Source organism: Thermobia domestica, chromosome 4 (genome assembly GCF_964235325.1).
Source record: "Thermobia domestica chromosome 4, izTheDome1.hap1.1, whole genome shotgun sequence".
Classification (NCBI taxonomy): Eukaryota; Metazoa; Arthropoda; class Insecta; order Zygentoma; family Lepismatidae; genus Thermobia; species Thermobia domestica.
Genome location: NC_137457.1, coordinates 172,325,216 through 172,348,181, shown reverse-complemented (window position 1 = coordinate 172,348,181; position 22,966 = coordinate 172,325,216).

Below are 22,966 nucleotides of genomic sequence, written 5' to 3'. Positions count from 1 at the left end.
TAGTTACACCTCGGGACATAGAAAAACACATCAAATGTCTACCGACAAAGACAGCATCTGGGCCTGATGGGATTTGACCTGAGATACTGAAACATCCAACTCCAAAAGTACTGGTCTTTTTGGCATATTTATTTAATGCCATCTTTCAAATATGCTACTTCCCAAAGACCTGGAAGGAAGCTCGTATCATAACCATCTTTAAACCCGGAAAGAATTAGCTGCTTCCGGAAACCTATAGGCCGATAAGTCTTCTGTCACACTTAAGTAAATTATTTGAACGTGTGTTCCTCTGGAGATTGAAACAACATGTCGCAAATAGTGATCTTCAACCCTTCCATCAGTTTGGGTTTCATGTTCAACATAGCACTACTACCCAACTCGTATTAGTAGTTTATCACTTAACAATGGCTTTCAATAGAAAACACCACAACTTGAAGAATACCTGGATGTGTCAAAAGCATTTGATAAAGTATGGTTAGCTGGATTATTATATAAGCTATACACTCAACGTTTTCCGGATCGTTTTTTGCATTTACTTAGTTCTTATCTCATTGGCAGAACCTTTCATGTGTCGGTTGGTGGTGTCAAATCCTCGTCTAGGCCAATTAAAGCAGGTGTCCCACAAAGCGCTGCTGTTTCACCACTTTTATAATCTCTATACAGCAGATCTTCCGACTTTCCCAAACTGCTTTTTCGCAAACGTATGCCGATGATACCGCCTTTTTCACAACAAGTAGTTCACTTGCACAGTGCTGCATCTATATGCAACGTCAACTAGACAGTTTTCAGGAATGTGCTAGACGCTGGAGAATTAAAGTAAATGCCGACAAAAGTTGCGCTGTCATCCACAGTAGAAGACGCATCCGCGCCCCTCGAAATCTAATATATGAGAACGCACACATTCCTCACGCCACGCATGCGAAATATTTGGGTGTGACATTTGATCATGGGCTCACGTTCACACATCAAAGATATCAAGCAACTAGCATTACGGAAAATCTCGGCATTGTACCCCATTTTTCGCTGCAGTTCAATCTCTCATGAGGTCCGCGTGCACATATTCAAGATGATAGTCATGTTCACACTTTCTTATGCATGTCCTGCCTGGCAACATGCTTCTAATAGCCATCTTCAAACACTCGAAAGTGTGCAAACGAGAGCCGGTCGCATTAGCACTGGTCACGACAGATATACACGCAACAGCCAAATTCTGGAGGATTTAGAGCTGCCTCCTGTTAGAGAAGTTCTACGGCATCTCAATCATAAGTTCTGGCACACTTTATCAAGACATGTTAATCCAGCTATAGCCACCATCGGCACCGAATGCGCTCTACGGAATGTTCATCGCACGTCAGGCATTTAATATATTTCCATAGCTTGTAATAACATTATCAGCTACTCTGCGACAGTTGCAGATGTAGACTTCCAGACATAATAAAACAATAGTAATACCCAACTAGCCACCTGCATATCTATATATATTCCTTATGCCATCTTATTCATGGAGTCAAGGGCTTCGGCCCGATACTCTTCACAAAACTTCAACCTTACCGTGGCCGTGACCATGACTGTGCTTTTAATCAATTCGCTGGTTTCCAGCTTTCTCACTGGAGGCACAGCTTGCATTGTCAAGTATAGGCTAGGATTATTACGTGCTTGTGGACACAAGCACGGCAAGTCTTAGTTACGGGCGAGAGAGTGAGAGAGACTAAGGGTTTCACCCAAGTAGAGACTGCCCTACCGTGCACACTAGTTTACATAATTTGTGGAAGCTTAGCTTCATCATTCATACATCATTTCTTCTTCATCATCATCATCATTTTCACTTCAACATACTACAGGACGGAGATTCTCACGAGCTCAGACGTGCCTTATGGCATCTGTACCCGTGAGTGGCCAACATTCTGGTTTACCACCAGTGGTACCGCAACCCTCCTGCTCTTCCGGGACATATGTAAGACGGATATGTCATTCATTGGAGCGTATTTCTGCCAGCCAGTGTTCTTGAGCTCGCTCCCGTTTCCCTGTAGCATCAACAAAACTTCCGCCTGCTAAAAGACAGCATAAGATCAGTGACGCTAGTTCCGAATCTTCAATGAATATCGGCAATAACCAATTTCCTAATTTGCCTCCACTGGGTCGACCAGTTATCTATTCTTATTTACTTCAAAACTTTGATCCGAAATTCACTAATACAAAACTTCTTTTTGTTCAGATCACTAAGTACATGCCTCATGCCAATGTCACTCAGATCATAAGGAGCAGGAACTGAATGATAATCAAATGATAATCAAAACACCTGATCCAGAATTTCTCCGTACCATCCGGAACAAGTTCACTTTCGAGATTTCCGGAAAAAATCTACAATGACCTAGCTCAGTGACCAACGTACCAAACAGCCACCTGCGCCGAAGAAATCACCTACTGTTTCCGTTGTTATTCGCGGGGTAGATCCGAGGTATACCGACGATGAGATCCTCGAAGAACTCAAGTTAGAGGGCTACCTTATCATCAAATGCATCTGGATCAAAGGTGACCATGGTCTGACGTACATGGTGCATGTACTTACCAATTCACAGCAGACCATTGATGAACTGCTAACTCATGGTGCATATATCTATAAACAGAGCCATTGTGTAGAACCATCCAGGAGTGTTTCTCCTTACCTCTTTGCTGTGAGCGCTGTCAGGACTATGGACAACACTCTACATCTCAGTGCAGAAACCCATTTAAGTGTAGTTACTGTTCGGGCCCACACCTTCTACGTAGTTGTACTAATTTGAAACCACCTCCGACGTGCTCCACATGTCAAGAAAATTCACACCCAACATATAGTTACAAATGCCGTTCCAAACCAGCTCCTGAGCCATCAAAACCAGAGACAGTAGTGCCACTGCACATACCTGAACAAATCCAACCACCTACAAATCCCGCTCTTCAACAGCCTGTAACTGTCCACCAGCTTTTAACATTTCTTACTCTGTCTTTAAAGAACATCCACCCATTCTTACGTAACCACATCGCTCAACAAATTCCGTACGCAGCCAAGGCAATTTTCAACGTTACCATCTCTCCCACATATTCTGGCAATAATGTTTACTATCATTCAAATGTACTAGAAACTGAGGTTTAAATGCTACCATGTCTCTCTTCATTGCCACTCTCCTTGTTGTTTTTGAACATACGTTCTCTGTCACAGCACAAGCCGCTCTTTGAAGCGCTTTTCTTGAAAAAAAAAAAAAAAAAAAGATCCATGACATTTTGCTTAATGAGACTCATCTCTCACACAACATGACATGTCGCATACCTCGATTTCAATCGCATATACATACACACACACACACACACACACACATATATATATATATATATATATATATATATATATATATATATATATATATATATTAAACTAAACAGACACAATGCATACTTTACTGTGAAATGCAAATTTGCAGACAAAGATATTATGTAATATTCTAAAAAAAAAGACTTTTAAGTTCAGTTTCGCCTGTAGATGTCATGACATAGATATTACAATGCACGATGCCAACTAAAATGTATTTGTGACAAGACCTTAAGTAGCGAATACGTTTCTGGAAAACAAGCTAAAAGTTGTAGCGAACTACAATTTTTACCAAGAAGCTGTAGAGCAGCTACTTTTGTAAAGTAGCTTTCCGATCGCTATTCATACTAAAATACTGTTGGCAAATTTTGCATTTACAATATTTTTGCCTTCTAGTTCGATCCCACCCTATACCAAGTGAACTTTGTGGTGGACAAACACCATGTGCATTGATTTTCTTGGTGTTCCCCTGTTTCCTCCAACTTTCTACATTCCACCATTTCAAGAATTTCTCATAATCAACGTCTCCTTTAGCCATGCCGGCATAATCGTGGGACGTAAAACTTAAAGAATTCATTTCATTTCATTTCATGCTTGCCTTCCACGTGTGCTTCTCGGCTCTATTCTAGGCGATATTGCTTTCTTCAATTTCAGCAAGCGATAGAAGTAAATTTATCAACTTTCCCACTTGGTTTTCTGTATGCTCAGAAAGCTTTTAAATTTAAGGATTTGATTTAGAGTAGTCGGATCATAAACAAAGAATGAGCAAGAAAAACATAGCCCTACTCACATCAAAGGATGAAAACTACTAAACATTGCTTAAATCGATTAATTCTTCACGATAGCTATGAAAAGACTTTATCGAGTTGTAAATAGTGGTGTCAACCGGCTCGATGAAGCCTTGAGCCACTGAGTAGGTTCAACTGAAACAACATCTTAAGTTGGGTCGTTTGGAACGGTTCGGCACAGGTGAACAATTCGCTAGAACCGGGTCGGTTGAAATGAGGCACCGGCTCGGTTCGGCTCGGCTCAGCAAGGACCAGGTGATCCATCGGCTGGAGCCTGATCGTTTGGGGTGATCCACCAGCTTGGTTCCGCTCAGCTCAGGTAACATATTGGCTCCATCCAGCTCAGTTGGAATGAACCATCGGCGCGAGCCGGCACGGTTTGATGAGCTATTGGTTCGGCTCACTTCTCACTTCGACTTGGTGGTGACAGCCGGAAGCCGATCTGCTCAAACTGTTCAGGACACTAATACTTTGAACCTGAAAATCACCGATTTGAAAGCAGTAGAGAACGCACCTTTTCTCTACTCGCAAAACACTCATGAGAAATTGTTCATTGTAAAATGATGGTAAATGTTTAGTGATACCGAGGACATTATTATGAGATAGACTCGAATAAACGGTGATAATAAAGAGAACTATTAAGACCTTTAAATGCAAAGAGATCGCCGTGAAAACCTATCTAAAATGGTTCTGATACACCAAGAAAACATACACTCAATCCATAAGCAATAACCAGCTTCATAACTTACAAGTTTACTGGGGAGGAAGTATTAATACACGTATTAGGGCCACATAGAAAAGTTGTTTCTGTAATCCTTGGGCCAACTCTTCCATCTTTTTTACTCTTTATGGACCCCAAGATCCTGTGAGCGCCCCCGCACGGCAAGGTGTAGAGACCTCTGAGCCCGTTTCATACATGGCAAATTAATTAAGGAGATAATACTGACAAATCTCAAAGCCATATTAATAAACATTATTTCTAGGGCACCTAACAGTAGACATCTTTTACTGAAGTGGGCAAAAGACTAGTTTTTCTTTTATTAACCTTTTCTGTGCTGTTTTGTTTATGTAATGTAGTGAACCTGTTTCATGCTTTATTTATAACTTGTTGTTCGTATCGTATATCGAGTAAAAAAGTTTGTCTTAACAACAAATTGGGAAGAGAAAAAAAGTGTTAACAAGTTTAGTAATTTCAAAACCTTTTTCTATTCCCTACTTAATGACAATAATATATTTGGTTTTGAGTTTAGCGCCCCTTTTAGCATAAGCTCCAACTGCTGCGCTGTAGAAAGCTGATCGTTGTATACTCACTGGAACGTTATATAAATTAGAGACTACGTAATGGATTGTTTTCCTCTTTTTAAAATGGATTAAAAGAACGGACAGTTACGGAAGTAAAGAAATGTTATTTAAAGCATATATGGCAGAATTAGAAATGATTTTTTTGTTCTTTACTACTACTACTACTACTACTACTACTACTACTACTACTACTATTTTTTCTTGAAATACTTTGGTCGTTGTGCAATTCTGCAATACTAACATTAGCCGTCACTGATAAAATAAAATACGAGTACAAATACTGTAGACGTAAAAACTTAAAAACATATATGTCTAGAGCGAGATTTGAACGCAGGTAACTCACAGAGAGCGATCTACATACTAGAATACATGACTATAGTAGCCAGCTAAAAATAAAATTTATGTACAAACGTTTGTTCGACATACTATTGAGGCACAAGTATCACGTGGTCAGCTCCAAATGGAAATGATTCAAGTGTTCAATTTATTTATGGATGTTTTTTAACAAAAATTAGAAAATAGAATCATAAAAAGGTGGGGTGGAGATTCGAATCCAAGACATTTAATGACCATCCTATAGTTCAAGTATGTTATCCACTCATCCAGCGATACACAACAGCAATTTCAGTAACAAACATAACATCTCGGACTAGTTGTAATACTTTTTTGTATTAATGTTAAGTGCTAAGTTTGAAGATTTGCTCTGATTTCTTTTATTTTTATAGCATGTTGTCTAGATTGCAACATTAAAGTAAATGAAAATAAATATTTTATTCTTATTTACTTTTTGAATAGCTTTGTTAAACATAATTAAATTACGAAGTGGATGTGCATTATATGGACTGATTTTTCATAACATAGATTCCAGGAAGGTTTAAAAAATACAGACCCGCGACAAAAATCATCTTGACAAATACTAATGTATTATTTCACAGAAAAAGACGCTTCTTTTATGTTTCAGTGTAACTAATAAAATACCTACTAAGATACATAGGTTTCTATGGTAGAAAAGAAATATTTTGTCACACTCAAGCTTTCTTCGAAAGGGTTCTCCTAACCGAGACTTGGCTTCTTCACCCTTCATTCAGCAAACCGAGAGCTTCTGTTTATTTTTGTAATGTTATGTAAATCAAAGTAATGATTCGGTTCTTTTCCCCTCAGACCATTGTTTCATGACAGAGCTTTGAAGTTGGGAGACTTCGGCAGTAGTGAAAGAATAGTCCAAACATTATAGGCACTATGTTAGAAATACGGCGTTTAAAATTCAGTCTCCAGAGCAATTGATACTTAATTAATGGACATACATTACTTTGAGAATCAAAATAAGACGAGAAAGTTTTACGATACTTTTCATCTCGTCTCGATTCTCATCTCTAAAGCAAGACGTTAATTTGAGTTAGCCTTGTCTCATCTGAAATGCTAAATGTTCATTCTCATCTCGAATTTGTTTGTATTGTTGGACAAACGAGATGGGTAGTTCCTCTTTTCCTGAGCAACTCTAAAGAAAACCGAAATGTCCTTGGAAAATGACACGTTTCTGCTTATAATGGTATAACCAGAGCGATAATAAGCTCCTAATTTTCTATCTTCTAAGACATTATTATTATTATTATTATTATTATTATTATTATTATTATTATTATTATTATTATTATTATTATTATTATTATTATTATTATTATTATTATACCTAAAGATTTGGTAGTTCAAGTATTGAAACACCAGACCAATCAATATCTGAAAATAAGAAAATGTGTGTGATCGCCGATCAATCGCTACCAGAAATTCTAAAGTGAAAAGAAATACTTGCCCTCCGGGGATCCATTTCGACGATCTTTATATTACTGGCTCAGCGTCTTGACCACTGAACCATCATCACTGCACAGTAAAAGATTTATCCTTAGTATGTTCACATTAGGTTTCTTTGGCTCCGCTTACAAATTTCTGCATATCTTCATTTTCTTTCGAAAGGTCTTTCGTATTTCTGTTCTGGTGATGTAAGTCAATCATCTTTAGATAGGTCTATTAATAACGTGAGTTGTTCTTAAACCGTTCGTTCTAAATTTTGTTTCTTATCCACACCTAACTACAGATATGACAGATTTAATTATCATATTCTGCATTTGGTTTCAAAGCAGTTCCCATTACCTGGTCAAGGACTTACATCCGCCACTAAACAAACGTTTGTTCGACGTAGTGTTGAAGCAGAGGATCACGTGGTTAGCTGCAAATTCAAATGAGCCAATTGTTGCCTTTTATTTCTAGATCCTTTTTCAACAAGCATTAGGAAAAATTAATCTTGAGATAGCTTGGAAGAAGGTTCGAACCGAAGACATCTAATGATTATCTCAGTGTTCAAGTACACACAGAAACTTCTGTAACAAACATAATATCTCTGACTAGTTGTAATACTTTTTATTGTATTAGCATTAAGTCTAAGTACAAAGATTTGTTCTAATTTTCCTTTGTTTTTTTTGGTTTGTTGTCTATACTGCAACATTAAAATAAATAAAATAAATATTTTAATCACATTTGCTACTTGAATAGCTTTGTTAAACATAATTAAAATGCGAAGTGGATGCATATTGTATGGACTGATTGTTCATAGCATAGATTCCAAGAAGGGTTAAACAAAGAAGACCAGCGACAAAAATCTTTTTGACAGATAGTGCCGTATTATTTCACGAACAAAGACGCTACTTTTACATTTCAGCGTAATTAAATTAATACTTTCCAAGATTAACAGCTTCCTATGGTAGAAAAGAAATATTGTGTCACACTCAAGATTTCTTCAGAAGGATTGTCCTAACAGAGACTTGGCTACTTAAACATTCATTCGGCTAACCGAAAGTTTCTGTTTATTTTATTTTATTATTTTTTTTTTTTTTTGGTAAATCAAAGTTTTGCTTCGGTTCTTTCTCCCTCCGACCATTGTTTTATGAGAGTACTCTCACGTTAGGAGACTTTGGTACTAGGCAAAGAATAGTCAAGGTGTTAGAGGCACTGATTTAGAAATACGGGGGTAATGGTTTCAAGTCTACTCAAATTCAACTTAATACTTTTAAATTTAGTTTGTTCTTGAAGGGCGTATGGTGACTTCTCTTTGCTGAAAGTACTACATGTAGAGATGAGGTGCAAGAAACATTCATTTGTTAACCGAGAGAAAAAGGAATTGAAGATATCTTCAAGTGAAATATTATCCTTAAGATTTAGTGGTACGTATATTTCCTTATGTTTTAGTTCATTTTTATTTATTCATCTTAACGAAATTAGTTCTAGATTTCTTAGAATATAGCAAGAGACAGTGGGTGATATATTACGACGTATTACAAGATAGAAATCGTATTCTTTTGATGTCGTATACGCTTCTGATAAAAACATGCTCTATTATTAATAGGGGATTAAATTACACAAACTCATGTTTTGTGCACACATAATATGACTATTTGTCGTATTTTAGAAATATGAAATGTTTCCTACTCATGCATTGGTTTTCTCAAATTGAACTGACAGGCAGTGCATGTCTTGTTTTCACCTTCTTAAATTGCCTTTATTAATGTTTTTCGTTGTGTTTCTTTTTCTTTTTTGTTTCATTTTCCGAACACAATGGAAACCAGTAATATAGTAAAGAAAATATTATTGTTAGGTTTAATGTGCAAATAAATAAATAAATAAATAAATAAATAATAATAATAATGCATTTAAAAAGTAAAAAACTACGATGGTTTTGCTCATAAAGAAAGTATTCTCGGGAAACAAAGCTAGAAGTTAGATCATCTCGTTCTGATATTTTTTCATAAAGTTTAGTAGAGATATTAAAATTGATAACTAACAAAAGTGAATGTAACGTTGAAACGAATAATGTAAATAGTCAAAACTTTTTAAAACAAATTTATCCTTTGAAATAAAATGAATGTTTGACCATGTCTTTTCTTGGTATAACTGAGTTTAAATACAATTTATCTTTAACTCTCTCATGGTATAATCGCTCTGTAGATACTAAACGATGTTTTCTGATTTTTTTTCGTGGAGAGGCATGGATGTTTCTCTACTTTCTTAAGTTTGCTACACTGGCATTTTTAAACAAACTAGAGCACTTGTAGAACGCCTTGTGTAGTTCTCAACCACGTAGTTCGCATGTCTAAAGTTGCAGAATGTGAAAACTGGAAATGTGAATATCACTTTTGCTTGTGTACATACCATCTAGAGTCAACTAAGAAATAATTACCAATAATTTTTCAATACATTCTCTTACTTTTCCTGCAGATTGTGGATGTAAGTATTCTCTATTGGTAGTATAGACAACTCCCGTAAGATGCAAATGATCAAGATTTTTTTTCAAAGTTTAATTGTAAAATTAACCCTTCATCGGCCTAGGGGTAAGCGCAGCGTTCACTTTTGTTTTTCTGTAGCTGCCATCTCCTATGTAATGTTCTACTGACGTGTGGCGCCATCTAGATGTTAGTTGTTAGGAACGGAATCTACTTAGTAGGAATATTGAAGACAAGAATCAGTGTGAATTATACTGAGTTTAGTATTGAAGTATCACACGAGTGAGCGCTGCACACATGCCTATACCGATGGAGTCAGTGAAGTTTTAGTAGTTACTTTACTTGAAATGCAGTTCATATGCTTTCAACGTCTATATTGAAATGTATTTAGAATTTGAATGTTTATATTAAAGCCTTATATAACATATCAGTAGAATAAACTGCTGAGAAATACAAATTAATCAATGGTTGTTAGAAGAAAATGATGATTATATTGGTGTTGGTTTATCCAAAATTCGGCTGATTCAGATGGTGAAGAGCCATGTAACACTGACCATGGCAGTGGAAGTGAACTATTTGGAGATGGAGGTGATATAAATGAGGAAGTCCTAGTTCCTCGTGTACAGTATGCAGGAAGAAAATAGGCGACTATTTGAAATGCCCAGCGGCCACGAGAACAAACCCGTAGGGGGAGCAGAAAAAAAGTTACACGTATGTTCTCCCATAACGTTATTAATTACAGTTGATTAAGTTTTAAGCAAATCATCTATGTACACAAGTAAAGAGGGATCCTGTTCCTGAAATTGAGGACCTATAGTCGCTGATGGTTTTCTTAGGTCAGTGCTCAAGTTCTGATACAAAATAGAAAAAGCAAATTTATATTTGAACTCTGACAACAATACTGGTCGCTGGATTCCTTCCTTCTTTCGTACTAATTCTCAATATATATAGGTCGTAGGGAGATAATATGCTTGGTTGCGAAGAGCATTTCAAATAGTATTAATAGTTTGATATTTACATGTGAGTGATATCCGAATTTGCTTATACATATTGGTAATTTGTCTAGCCAGTATATTCGTACAAGAGGTTGGTTAATTTGATTCGGACTATAAAGTCGATCTTCAAAATATAGTGTCACAGAGGGTTCCACGTTTTTTGACATTCAAGTGTGATAATGAAATCTCAACTGCACCATCCCCCACATGACTGAGTAGTTATTTAAAAAGTCTATAACGGATTAGTAATACAGTTGAACAAATACTGGATTGCCCAATTCTATTTCAATTTTGGCCATAAGTTGAAGGAAAAATGATTGTTGCTCAGCAACTAAGTTCCTTGGATCTAAAGTGGCAAATTTTGTGACCAATGTTTAGAATTTTATGGTGATACTTATCACTTTTGGATGCTTAATGGCAAGACAATAGAGTGTATGTGCTATTAAGCGATTTTCAAAATTTAAATATTAAATTCGTAATTGTTCACTGTGTATTAATCATTAATGAAATTATTTGGAAAATAATTAATAATAATAAGTTTTATTTCGATATTCACTATGTGTTGTCAATAAGTAACATTCTACAAACATTTTATGAACTGACATACCTAAATGCTTTATGCGCGTTCGCGTAAATGTGCCTAGTCTCAAATTAGACTTGTAGTTTTTTTCTAACTCTATGCCTTTTCCTTTGGCAAGTACTAATTCAACATTCACGCCAGAAATATATGTTGTGTTAGAGTAAAAAAATATTTTGGTTCTAGTATAAGAATTGAAGACTTTGGGCAAAACAAGTCAAGTCCAAATACTAAAAGTGTACAGGAGAAAGCTTCACAAGGGTTTATTTCATTCGACTTCTTTCAAACTTGGCACATATATACTAGGCTGAAAATAAATCAATTCGTATTCTTTTGTTTCGTTTGGAAAATAGTTTAAAGGGGCAGTGAGCACATTTGAAACATTGGTCCTTTGAGTAAAATATCCACATTAAAGAAACGAAACTCTGCCGATAAAAAGACGGCTTCAAAGTAGGAAATATGTGTTTTGTTGGTTTTACGAGAAAATGGTTGCACAGGGCAGTGGCACCCATTGAAATGGCAAATTTGCCGAGAGTAATGCAGTCGTCCACAAAATGTGACTGACCATAGATCTTTTTGTTTGAAATCGTGTAGTTGATGGAAAACTCAGCCACCACGCATCACATTGTGTTTGTAGGCACACGTTTTGAAATAATATGTTTGGCTCCAGGGTTCCCCGCAGGGTGTAAGACGGTGTCAAACCCAAAATTTGCAAACGGCAAGGGGATGACGTACCACAACCTTTGAGAATTGTTAAGTGAAGAAGATAAGGCACATGTGTTTATGTTTTGCTGGAAAGCACGTCAAAGGGAGGAGTAAAAAGCCTCCTCATCCAAGGTCGTCAGAGTTCATAAAAGCCGTGATAAACAAATGAAGCTCTGTTAGTGCAAAGTCAACCTCCACGAACATGACTGTTTCACTAATTTGCGGCAAAATAGACAAATCTGAACGAAATTAAATCCTGTGGCAAAATGCTTTGCATTAGTAATTGGGACAGCTGGTCAAATTTTGGACTCTGAATCCTGTTCAACTTCTGAAGTCTTATTTGAAAAGTTAATGTCCTTGAACCAGGGTCAATGACCTAGGGTTACTTAGAATCACTCCCTCTACAATTTGGCACATAGAACCAAGCCACTTAAATTTTATAAATTTCCAAATCTAAAAATTTGATATGGTAGCCTAGGACCAGAGTATACACCTAATAAGTATTAGGATTCCATATTTTTGCCTTTCATAGATAAAATATTTGAAAATTTTAAAAACTTGGAAATCTTTGACTTTAATTATTCGCTTTGATGATGTCGTATTACCATATATAGTTATATGAGCAAGTACATGGCTACGTTTTCTTTGATAAAACGTGGGCATATTAGGGCATCCTTTAAATTTTTGTGAGGGGTACCTTGGCCCACCCCTAACATCCAAAAAATTATTTCAATTTAACATTTAGCAGAATAGTATAGGAGCCTAATATATACCATTATGAATTTGGATAGTTCATCTCGTTCCCTTTCATGGGAAACAATGCCAAAAATTCGTACAACCACGTGTTCTGGTTTTGACCTATTGTATTCCCTTTAGTGAAGTCTTATTATCTTATATAGTTATATATGCATAGATGAGGTTCCCTATCTTATGACATAGGTACATTGGTTCACCCCTCTTAAAATTTGGGACTGGTGCATTGGCCCAACCCTTAATTTTTGGAAAATTAAAAATTAAAAAAAAATCTTATAATAAAACAGAACCCTAATATGTATTACTCTAAATTTGGTTGACCATTTCGTTCCCTTTCAAGGATGAAATATTGCCAAAAGCCAGTACGATCACGTTCTCGGTTATTGACCCATTTTATTCCTTTGTTAAGGTCTTATTACCCTTTGTGATTATATGGACGTATACTGGTGTCTATTCTATATCTTGAGATGAGGGTATAATAGCGTACATATATGAAAATGTGGGAGAGGCACATTGGCTCACCTCTTAAGTTTTTGAAATTGCCCAATTTCAATTTTCGGTATAACAGCATAGGACCTTAGTATGTATCACTCTGAATTTGGGTGACCCTTCTTGTTCCCTGTTACGGTTAAAAGCCGAAAAAAATTGGTACGACCACCCGTCCGGTCATTGACCCACTTTATTCCATTTGATGATTTTTTTTACCTTATATAGTTATATGGAGGTATACGGAGGTCGATTCTCTTTCCTAAGATATATGTACATTGATAATTTAGAAGGGGTGCATTAGCCCGCCTCTTAAATTTTAGATTTGCCCAATTTGGTATAATAGTACAGAGCAATAACAAATATCATCATAAATTTTGAAGGGTTATCTCGTTACATTTAGTGGGTAAAAATTGTGAAAAATGTAAATTTTGTAAGTAATTGAACCACCTTTGATAAGAATTAAATTCATTATATGGATGTGTACTGGGACTCATTTCCTTTATACTTTGATGGTCACTTTTTAAAATTTGTTGTCTATCTTGGGCCACTTCTTAAATTTGACAATAACCAAATAACAAAATAAGGTGAAAGTTTTCCAGGACCCGTTGTAAATGTTGGTGTCTATTTTGCTCCCTGTTATGAGTACACAATTTGCCAAATATTCAAATCACGAAGGTTTTCGACCAATTTTGTCTTCCTTGATACGGCTTTCATTATTGAGTGAGTACAGGATTTTTACTTTTTCATAAGACACAAGTATATTTCTGCACCAATCTTATATATTGGGAGGGTTATATTTCTTATTATCAAATCAACAACTGATAATTGTTCTTGGATTAGCGATATAAAAATTATGTTTTTCAGCTATTTCGTTCGGTAAATCACTGTCAAATATTAGTATGGTATCGTGCTCAGTCATGTTTTATGATGGAACATTATTATCTTACAGGAGACCATGACATTCATATTAGTATTCCTGCCTATTGGTGAAAAAAATATCAACTTATTAACGGTGTACCACGTGCAATATGCTGCTGACATTGATGATGTTTATGAATATACAGTAGTGTAAAGAGATTCATTTCTTTCAATGCTCGTTTCCAAAATTTGTTACCTTACTCTTTAAATTTGAAAATTAAAAAGTAATACGTTTTTAGACCACGCTTGGTTCTACTTATTTCTTTCTAAGGTAAACAATTGACGGACGTTATTGACCTAATTTAGAGCTAAGAACAACATATAATTATGAAGTTAATTCCACGACTTATGTATATTTTCTTACACTTTGGAAAAGGTACGTAAGACCATTCTGGGAAATTCGATTTAAAAATTTTACTATGAGGTGCGACGTCTTAATGTTCAACACCAGATTGATATGGAATAATCCTTCGAATTTTTGTCCCAGTTCATAGTCTTTGATCGTTAGTGGTATGTTATGTGATTGGTTTTACCTCGAGCTTCAAATTATGAGCTTGAAATTTGATAGGTAACCTAATTGAATCTCAGAGTTGTAGTTATGACTCATAGTTTAAAGGCAAAAAAATTGATACCTGATATTTTAGTCATAACTCACTAAGGTGATGTAATCTGACTGATTATTCACTGGCAAAGTTTTTCTTCATGCAATTTCGTTGGTTGATCACTATTGCTCAAGCAATTTAATTTTTGATGACTTTCAAAATTCTGATTGACTGATCATTTTCTTTCCTCCAATCTGATTGATTAAATATTTTCTATTTTGGTTCCATTTAGTTTTAAGTTTTGTTTAACATTTATTGATTACTATTAAAAATTTTGTATTGAGAAAATTAACTTATAACATTTTCGTTCAACGTTTTCCACTCACTGGTAAATCCAATCCAATAGTTAAAAATCGGATAAAGTTTGCGGCTTAACCGTGCTACCTAATATTTTATTGGAAAAAGTTGTTTCGAGAAAAATTTGTTTTAAAATTTTTGCTTGAAATTTAATCAAAAATTATTTTTATTTTTTTGTTTAAAATTTTGAAATTTAAAAATTGTGTTTCAGAAGATTGTTATAAAAATGTGTCGCAAACATTTGTTTGGAAATATTAGTTCCAAAGTTCGTTTGAAATTTTTAGTTTGATTTTTCCAATGTTTAGTTTCAAAATATTTTGAATTTTTTGTATAAAACTTTGTTGAAAATTTTTCGTTTAAATTTTTGTCTGAAAAGTTTTAGTATCAAAATTTTTTTTCAACAAAAGTTGTCTCACAATTTTTGTTTGTAATTTGTTTAAGTTTATGAGTTTTCGAACGTATTGGTAAAGAACAGGAACTGCTTAGCAAATTCATCTGGTAACTGTTTATCATGATGCAATGAACTTATGAAATCATGATATTTGCTTGAGGTTATACTTGAATTGAAAAATACAAATCATTCAAATTGATTTTTTATTAGACCGTACTTGTTAATCACATATCATACCAGATAAATTATATATTTTTGATACAATGTATTTTGTACTTCTTGCGTTTGTCTGTTTTTAGCTTCTAGTTTTATTTCTAATTTATGTCTTCTAAGGTACATTTGAATATCGATAGATGGAAACTCAGTGTCCATATGAACACAAATAAACTGTTTATCAGTACAGGTATACAGTCAGGTACGGTGTTGGCAACCATCAAACCATCTACACACATGTAGTACAATATGTATAACCCATTTCTGAAATAGTCCTTTTTCAGGAGTATTTCTGTTTCGTTGCATACTTACACTGAATGTTCTACACAACGGAATACATTGCTGAATTTGGTCCATTAGGTTTGCGTTAGATACAACATGTTTTGAGGAACATGGAATGTACTCCCCTTACGTAACACTATTTTCTCTTCAACGTCTACACGTAGCGCCACTTCATGATTTGAGACTAATGATTTGACTTTCGTCACATTTAGCTCATCATGAAGGTAATCATTCAATTGGTAGATTCATGTACATAATATTTGCCATTCTTCGAAGATCAGTTGTACGCTCATTATTCTGCTTTGCCAAATAAAATATCAGCTTCAATCGTTGTAGTACTGATGCCGATCATCACATGTTTGGGTTTAAATATATTGGTTGAGAAGAGGAATTATATATCGTATACATCTTTAATCCAAAAATGCGCTTGGTCGAATGATTTCAGGACTTATTGCCTACTTGGTGATACGGCATTTTCTGACTTTCGTATTGATGATTTCATTAGAAATCATAGGGATATTGTTGACGTCATTGAAAATGAATTTTCTGACGTTTGGATTCATGATCTCATCACAAATCATAGAATTCTTCCTGATACGGAATTTTGTGATCAAATCAAATTCAAAGATCAGGCTATGCACTAAATTCAAATTCATGACTTCGATCAAAGAATACTTCGCAGAATAAAGTAGCATATTCGGTGTTTAAAAAACGTAATAGTTCTTCTTGTTTTGGTGTTTCATGGTTAGATATCTTGCTGGTAAAATTATATTATTATAATTTTCAAACTTCACTACCATTCTCATTCCAAACTTTGTAGGTATAATTCCCTAGTTAAGATTCTACAAGGTATATTCTGTTGTAAATCGATAATCTGGTTAAATAATTTCATAACACCAACCGTGTTGAGAACCTGACAAGTATCCTTGATTATGTTATTCTAAATGCTATCTCGAACGATACTTATATATAAGCGAATCTTATGCAATTCTTATGACATTGCATTACCATGTTCTACCGTATAGCATTGCATCACGATAAGCAGTATTGCAAGATATTTTTTTGTTCTAAACTGTTCTGGTTCTTTACCAATGAGTTCAAGAATATACAAACTTAAAATATTTTCAAACAATTTTCAAACAAAATTTTTACATACCAAATTTTGAAACGAAAATTTCGTCAAATAGACATTTCAAACTAAAAATTTCAAACAAAGATTTTCAGATTTTTGAAACGAAAATTTTCAAACCTTATTTTGAAACTAATTTTTCAAAGTATTTTTTTCAAATCAAAATTTTGAACCATAATAATTTCACGTTTCACGGTTGACCGTCAAACTTTATCTGGTTTTTTAACTACTCGAATAACAAATAAACGATTTTGATCATATTTATCAATATGTGTAAAACGTTGAACAAAAATACTCAAACTAAGATTTTCAAACAAAGATTTTTAAACAGTAATGATAAATGTTACACAAAACTTAAAACTTAATGGAGCAATGATTTGAGAAGTTAGTGATGCACCAAAGAGTCAGATTGCACCAAAGTTAGTGATAAGCCAACCCCAAAGATTTCAAAGTCATCAACCAAACAGATTGGAAGAAAGATAGTGATCAGTCAATGAAATTTCGTAAACAAAAACTTTACCAGTGATTAATCAATCAGATTACATCACCTTCGACAGTAAGTTGTGACTAAATTTCAAAGTGTTACAGGCTATCAGGTATCCTGTATTGCCCTTAGACTATGAGCCATAACTACAACTCTAAGATTAAATACGGTTACCTATCAAATTTTAAGCTCATAATTTAAAGCTCAAGGTTAAAATCAACCAATCACATAACATACCACGAACGATCTTAGACTGTAAGTTGAGATTAAAATTGGAAGTATTATTTCATATCAATTATTTGTTGAACATTCAAACGTCGCACCTCATGCTAAAATTTTTTAATCGCCATTCCCAAATTTAAAGAATGGTCGTACGTACATTTTCCAAAGTGTATCAATATACATAAGTCCTAGAATTAACCTTGCTGTTGTTGTTGTTGTTGATATGTAGTTGTTAGCTCTAAGTTAGGTGAATAACCTCCGTCAATTGTTTACCTTAGAAAGAAATAAGGAATAAGAATTTCCATAGGAATAGCTTTATATTTCTTGTATAAACGTTTAAGAACACAACAGCATTAATAACACCTTTTCCTTTCCAGTATTATGTTCCAGCTTCTGCTACCGATAATTCTTCTTTCCACGGTCAAAATAATTATAATAACTTACCTGTGTCTACTATTTTGCAAGTCCCGTTACAAAAACAAAAACTTTGCTACTCGACCCCACATAACATTGCTATTAGAAAGACTCAATTCACCGGCGCCAAATATCCAGAAAAAACTCAACCAACGCAACCTACATATTGAGAGTGCGACGTCAATATCAACAGCGATTTTATGACCAAAATGATCAAACGATTTCTACCATCAATGAACTCATGTTTATTTATTAACCACAGTGATGACACTTCTAAAAACTTTGAGGGAAATGATAAACTGTTTGATATTTCTTAGCTGTGACCGAACTACGTTATCATTACCATTTCATGTATATATCGCCACAAGTGTTCTTATACGGATTTTTTAGTGTTTTATAGCGGTCATAGTGTTTATAAAGTCTCAATAATATCTACAAGTATGTCAATGTTGTAGTCCGGCTACTTATCACTAATAACAAGTATGTTTTTTCTCTAAAATAATCTTGAAGATTTTTTTCCAGTGTGGGGGTGGTGGGATTCCCACATTACGACAAAAGCACGTGTCAGCTTAACACGTGTTATTGATTATAAACAACCTAGCAGACAAGAAGCCAGCACGAAAGACACCGAGGAACGACGGGCCTCACGTAAGGATCCGAAGAGGACAGATAAAATTCGGACCACTGAGGAACCCAGCATTGGTCGACCAACTGATCGTACCTACCTTAAACCCTGGAGGCTCCTATGAAACTAAGGGGATCACCTTCAATAACCATATCTCGTGAGGGATGCTATGATCGGAGGTTCCTAAAACCAAATCCTTGAGACTCACACAGGGGGCACTGAATCTAATGAGTTGTCCGTATACAACACTATAATCTGTAACCTTGGTCTTTGAAGGGATATTTTAGTTTTAGAACTTTTGTAGATTTATCGCTGTAGTTTAAGAAGCGAATTGTTGAGTTGGGGCTGACAGAGATCGAATAAGGAACATCATGTATTGAGGCAGCATATGTGATTCAGATCCCACCATTGAGGTAAGCTTTGAAGAGAGAGGGATAGGAAGAGAGAGAGAGAGAGAGAGAGGGAGAGAGAGAGAGAGAGAGAGAGAGTTTGTGTGTGTATAATATATGCAGTATGTGAAGTTCTCCAGATTTAAAGCCTACAAATAAAATTTAATTGAAATATATTTTTCTTTTGATTTAAAAATAGAATATGGACATATTGTGTATAAAAACTTAGAATAAAAGAATTTATAGACTCTTCACGTCCCACCAGCTGTGGGGTTATATGAGGCTGTGAAAAGATGCATTTGTTGCTTGTGTCTGTGGTTTGATTTCCGGTTAAGTAAGTTTGTGATGCTCTTCGGTTATTTTGAGGATACTACTCTTCCGCGCACTTTCTTCATAATAATCGTCATATACTTTAGCGTAGCATGCATAATTGTTCGATCGAGTGTCCACACCAAAATGGTGAAAAGAGAGAGAGAGAATGAGGGAGAGACCCCCCGATTCAAACACACAAACCTGATATTGAGACGTTTAGAAAATGATATGTGAGACAAGGCTTTGTTTCTCTACTAAAGCAAAAAGTTTACTCCCAAAATTATTTCTTTAAGTTTTTGTCTTACGATCATACCCCTTTAAAATAAACAAGGAGAAGAAGAAGAACGATTAATTTAAGTTTCACTAATGAAAATTAGGATTTAGAATTGAGATTATTGAGCTTTCCATATTTTGTTTGGCACATATGATGATGAGTGACATCACTTCCACATCTTATAGCTTCACTACGGAAGTTCATGTGTTTGCTAAGAACATTTTATTACATTCGACTTTTTAAATTTGCTTAGTAACATTTTCCTGACGTCCGATTTTTTATGTCTAGTTTCATCGTAATTGTTCTTATTTTCCTTCTATTTCATTTACGTTTCAATTTATATGTAATTTAAGATTTATTTTTCCTCATGTGCTTCTGTGGATATCTTCTTTTGCAGAGCAACTTTCCTTCAGAGTTACCTTTTAGCACTGCTTGCTAACTTCTCCTTATTTGTGATTTCGTAAATGATTTAATCCCTTTTGTAATACAATCCATTTTTTTCTTCCATTTCGTTTACGTTTTACTTTATATTTGAAGATTGAAATTTTTCTTTGTTCGTGTATTTCTGAACTCACGCTTCGGAATGTATTTTATTAGGACATCTCTTCAAGAATGTACACGGTGTTCACAAAGCTATATTCTGTGGAAATATCAAACCTGAATTTTTTACAGGCTTGTATTTTTCGTAAGTTGCCTTCCTCTCAGATACGCTTCGCCAACGAGACGTTGGAACCGTTTTCGAAACATTATTGTAATCCATAATCAGGAATCTATTCTTTACGGAAGCTAATGTGTTACGGAAAACGCAAAAGCTTCACTCTGAAAATGAAACGATCCTTTTAGTCTTTCCGTCCTAGAATTGTGCCCCTTTTATTTAATGAAGGATAAAATGAACGATTAGATTTTAAGTCTGAAATTTCCAATTTTGAATATAGGGGTCATTCCACATCACCTCATCCACACCCTTGCACCCGACCATCTCAGAATTGAATGAAAACTGGTAGACTGATAGATTGTTGGATCCTGATTCCAACGAGCCCAACGGTTTTGAAATCCGTCTACTGGTTCAAAAGCTATTAGCTTTTGAAATTTAAGCTTAAACTGCAAAAAAGCAGTCGCGAATCGCGTTGTTTGCTTCAAGGTCATAGAGGAAAATGGGTATAACTTCCTTTGTAATAAAGATAGAGCCATGATTTTTTTTATTTTGAACTCATGTAAGTTACTTTCAGGTAAAAAAAAAAAAGATCGACTCGTAATTCCTTCAATGGAATTTATTGTGAGTGGTAATGCACAAAAAAGGAGAGTTGAAAAAGACTAACGCTTTTTAATCTTTAAGTTCCCATAACTCATGAGCCCCACTTCCAATTTTTATGATTTTTTTTTAAAAGATAGCTGAAAACATGTGCAATAATCTCAATGAAAAAAATTTATGGGATATCTAAAGGAACACACAGAAAAAAATAAAAACTGAAAATTCCTTATTTTTTGATAATGAGATGAATATAGACCTAGTTAATTAACGTAAAATAGGCCTAAATACCACACTGCTGGTTAATAATGCAGTAAAAATAGTACTAAATGTTCTTAGCAATGTCCACTACTTACACATCACACTGCAAGAAACTTGTAACAGAAACACATAAATGTTGCTAAAAAAATGCTCAAAGTGTAGGCTACTTACACTCTAATGCCTTTGCACATATTCTGCCCATTTTTTTTGCCACTAATTTACTGGAAGTATCTGACAGCTTATATGTTCTTCCTGTAATGGTAGTGATATCCACAGGTGTTAATATGTTGGTGAAAGGTACAAGGCATGAGTCCGTATTTGATGGCCAGTTAAAAAGAAGGAGATGGCCCATGAGGGTGCATGAACAGGACATCAGCATCTCCATCTCCCTGAACTTTTGTTATGATTCCAATAAACCAATTACTCGTATAAAAACATGAGCAATAGCTATTCACTGAGACTGTTGGTATAGGAAGGTCTACTGACAATGTACAACTGGATGTAACACTGAAATTCTCATCACAGATTAATATTTTAGCACCTATCTTCATCTCTGAAATGTGTTGAAAATAGTGCAGACTAGTGCCAGGAATTGTTCTTGCTGCCGTGAATCTCTTCAGTTTTTCTCGAATGGGAGGCATATATTCTTTTGCTACGTAATAAAACAGAACACCTTCTATGTGATCTCGACAGTATTCATACATGGCTGCTGTATTCATGATATGTCCACTTACAGTCCTTTGTAGACTTGCTTTTGTGACAGAGCGCTTGATAGTTCCTCCAATGCCATCGCAAGGCTATTTGCCATGGCTTGTTGCGAAGAATGACCACTTTGCTTTCAAATTAAAGTCTTCCTCATGATGGAACAGATTCAAGAACGATTTGCAGTTCTTATACTGATCCGCACAACTGTCTGTGAAATACTCAACTTCCACCACTTTTGGAAGTTCATTTCTGATATACACTGAGAGTAGCCGTTGTGTCTCGAAGACCATTGGAACATCATTTTCCAAATCATCGCTGAGAATGCAGATATTCTTGTGTTTGAGAGTTCCGTCTTCTTTGTAATAAATAACGCATGTGTGTAGAGTGCAGCATTCATTCATCCAATGAAATCCTTGGGCTTCATCTTGAACTACAAATGAATAGTTTTCACTAAAATCCATAAGAATTAGTGTCTCAGTGTCTGGCAAGAATTCTTTTCTGTTTTTCAGATATCGAGCTTGAGTTTTTGCTGTGTGAGCATGCGGAATAAGTTTCACCATTTTCTTGATGATGTCTGCTATTAAATCTCCTAACTGAACTGTTTGAGTGACCAAGTCAGTTCTGTCTGTTGTCACCCACTGCTTCATTTCAACAGTATCTTCTTCATCAAACTCTTCAAACTTTGATTTCAGAATCTGTTCTAGAACGGTATATGTTGGGCACTTGTCACAAACTCTCATCATACAGTTCCGTGTCTGATCTTCACACGTCACCATCTTAATTAATGCTGACGTCTATTATTGATTTACATCCCATAAGCTTAATTTCTAACACCATATTTCTTTATTTGGGACCTATTCCTGGAGAACAGTTCTCCTAATGGAACCTCTTTAAGACATGCTCTAACATTTTCTTCACACACATTGCAAACATGCAGTTTTGGTAGCAAAAATTGTAAGGTCTTAGTATGCTA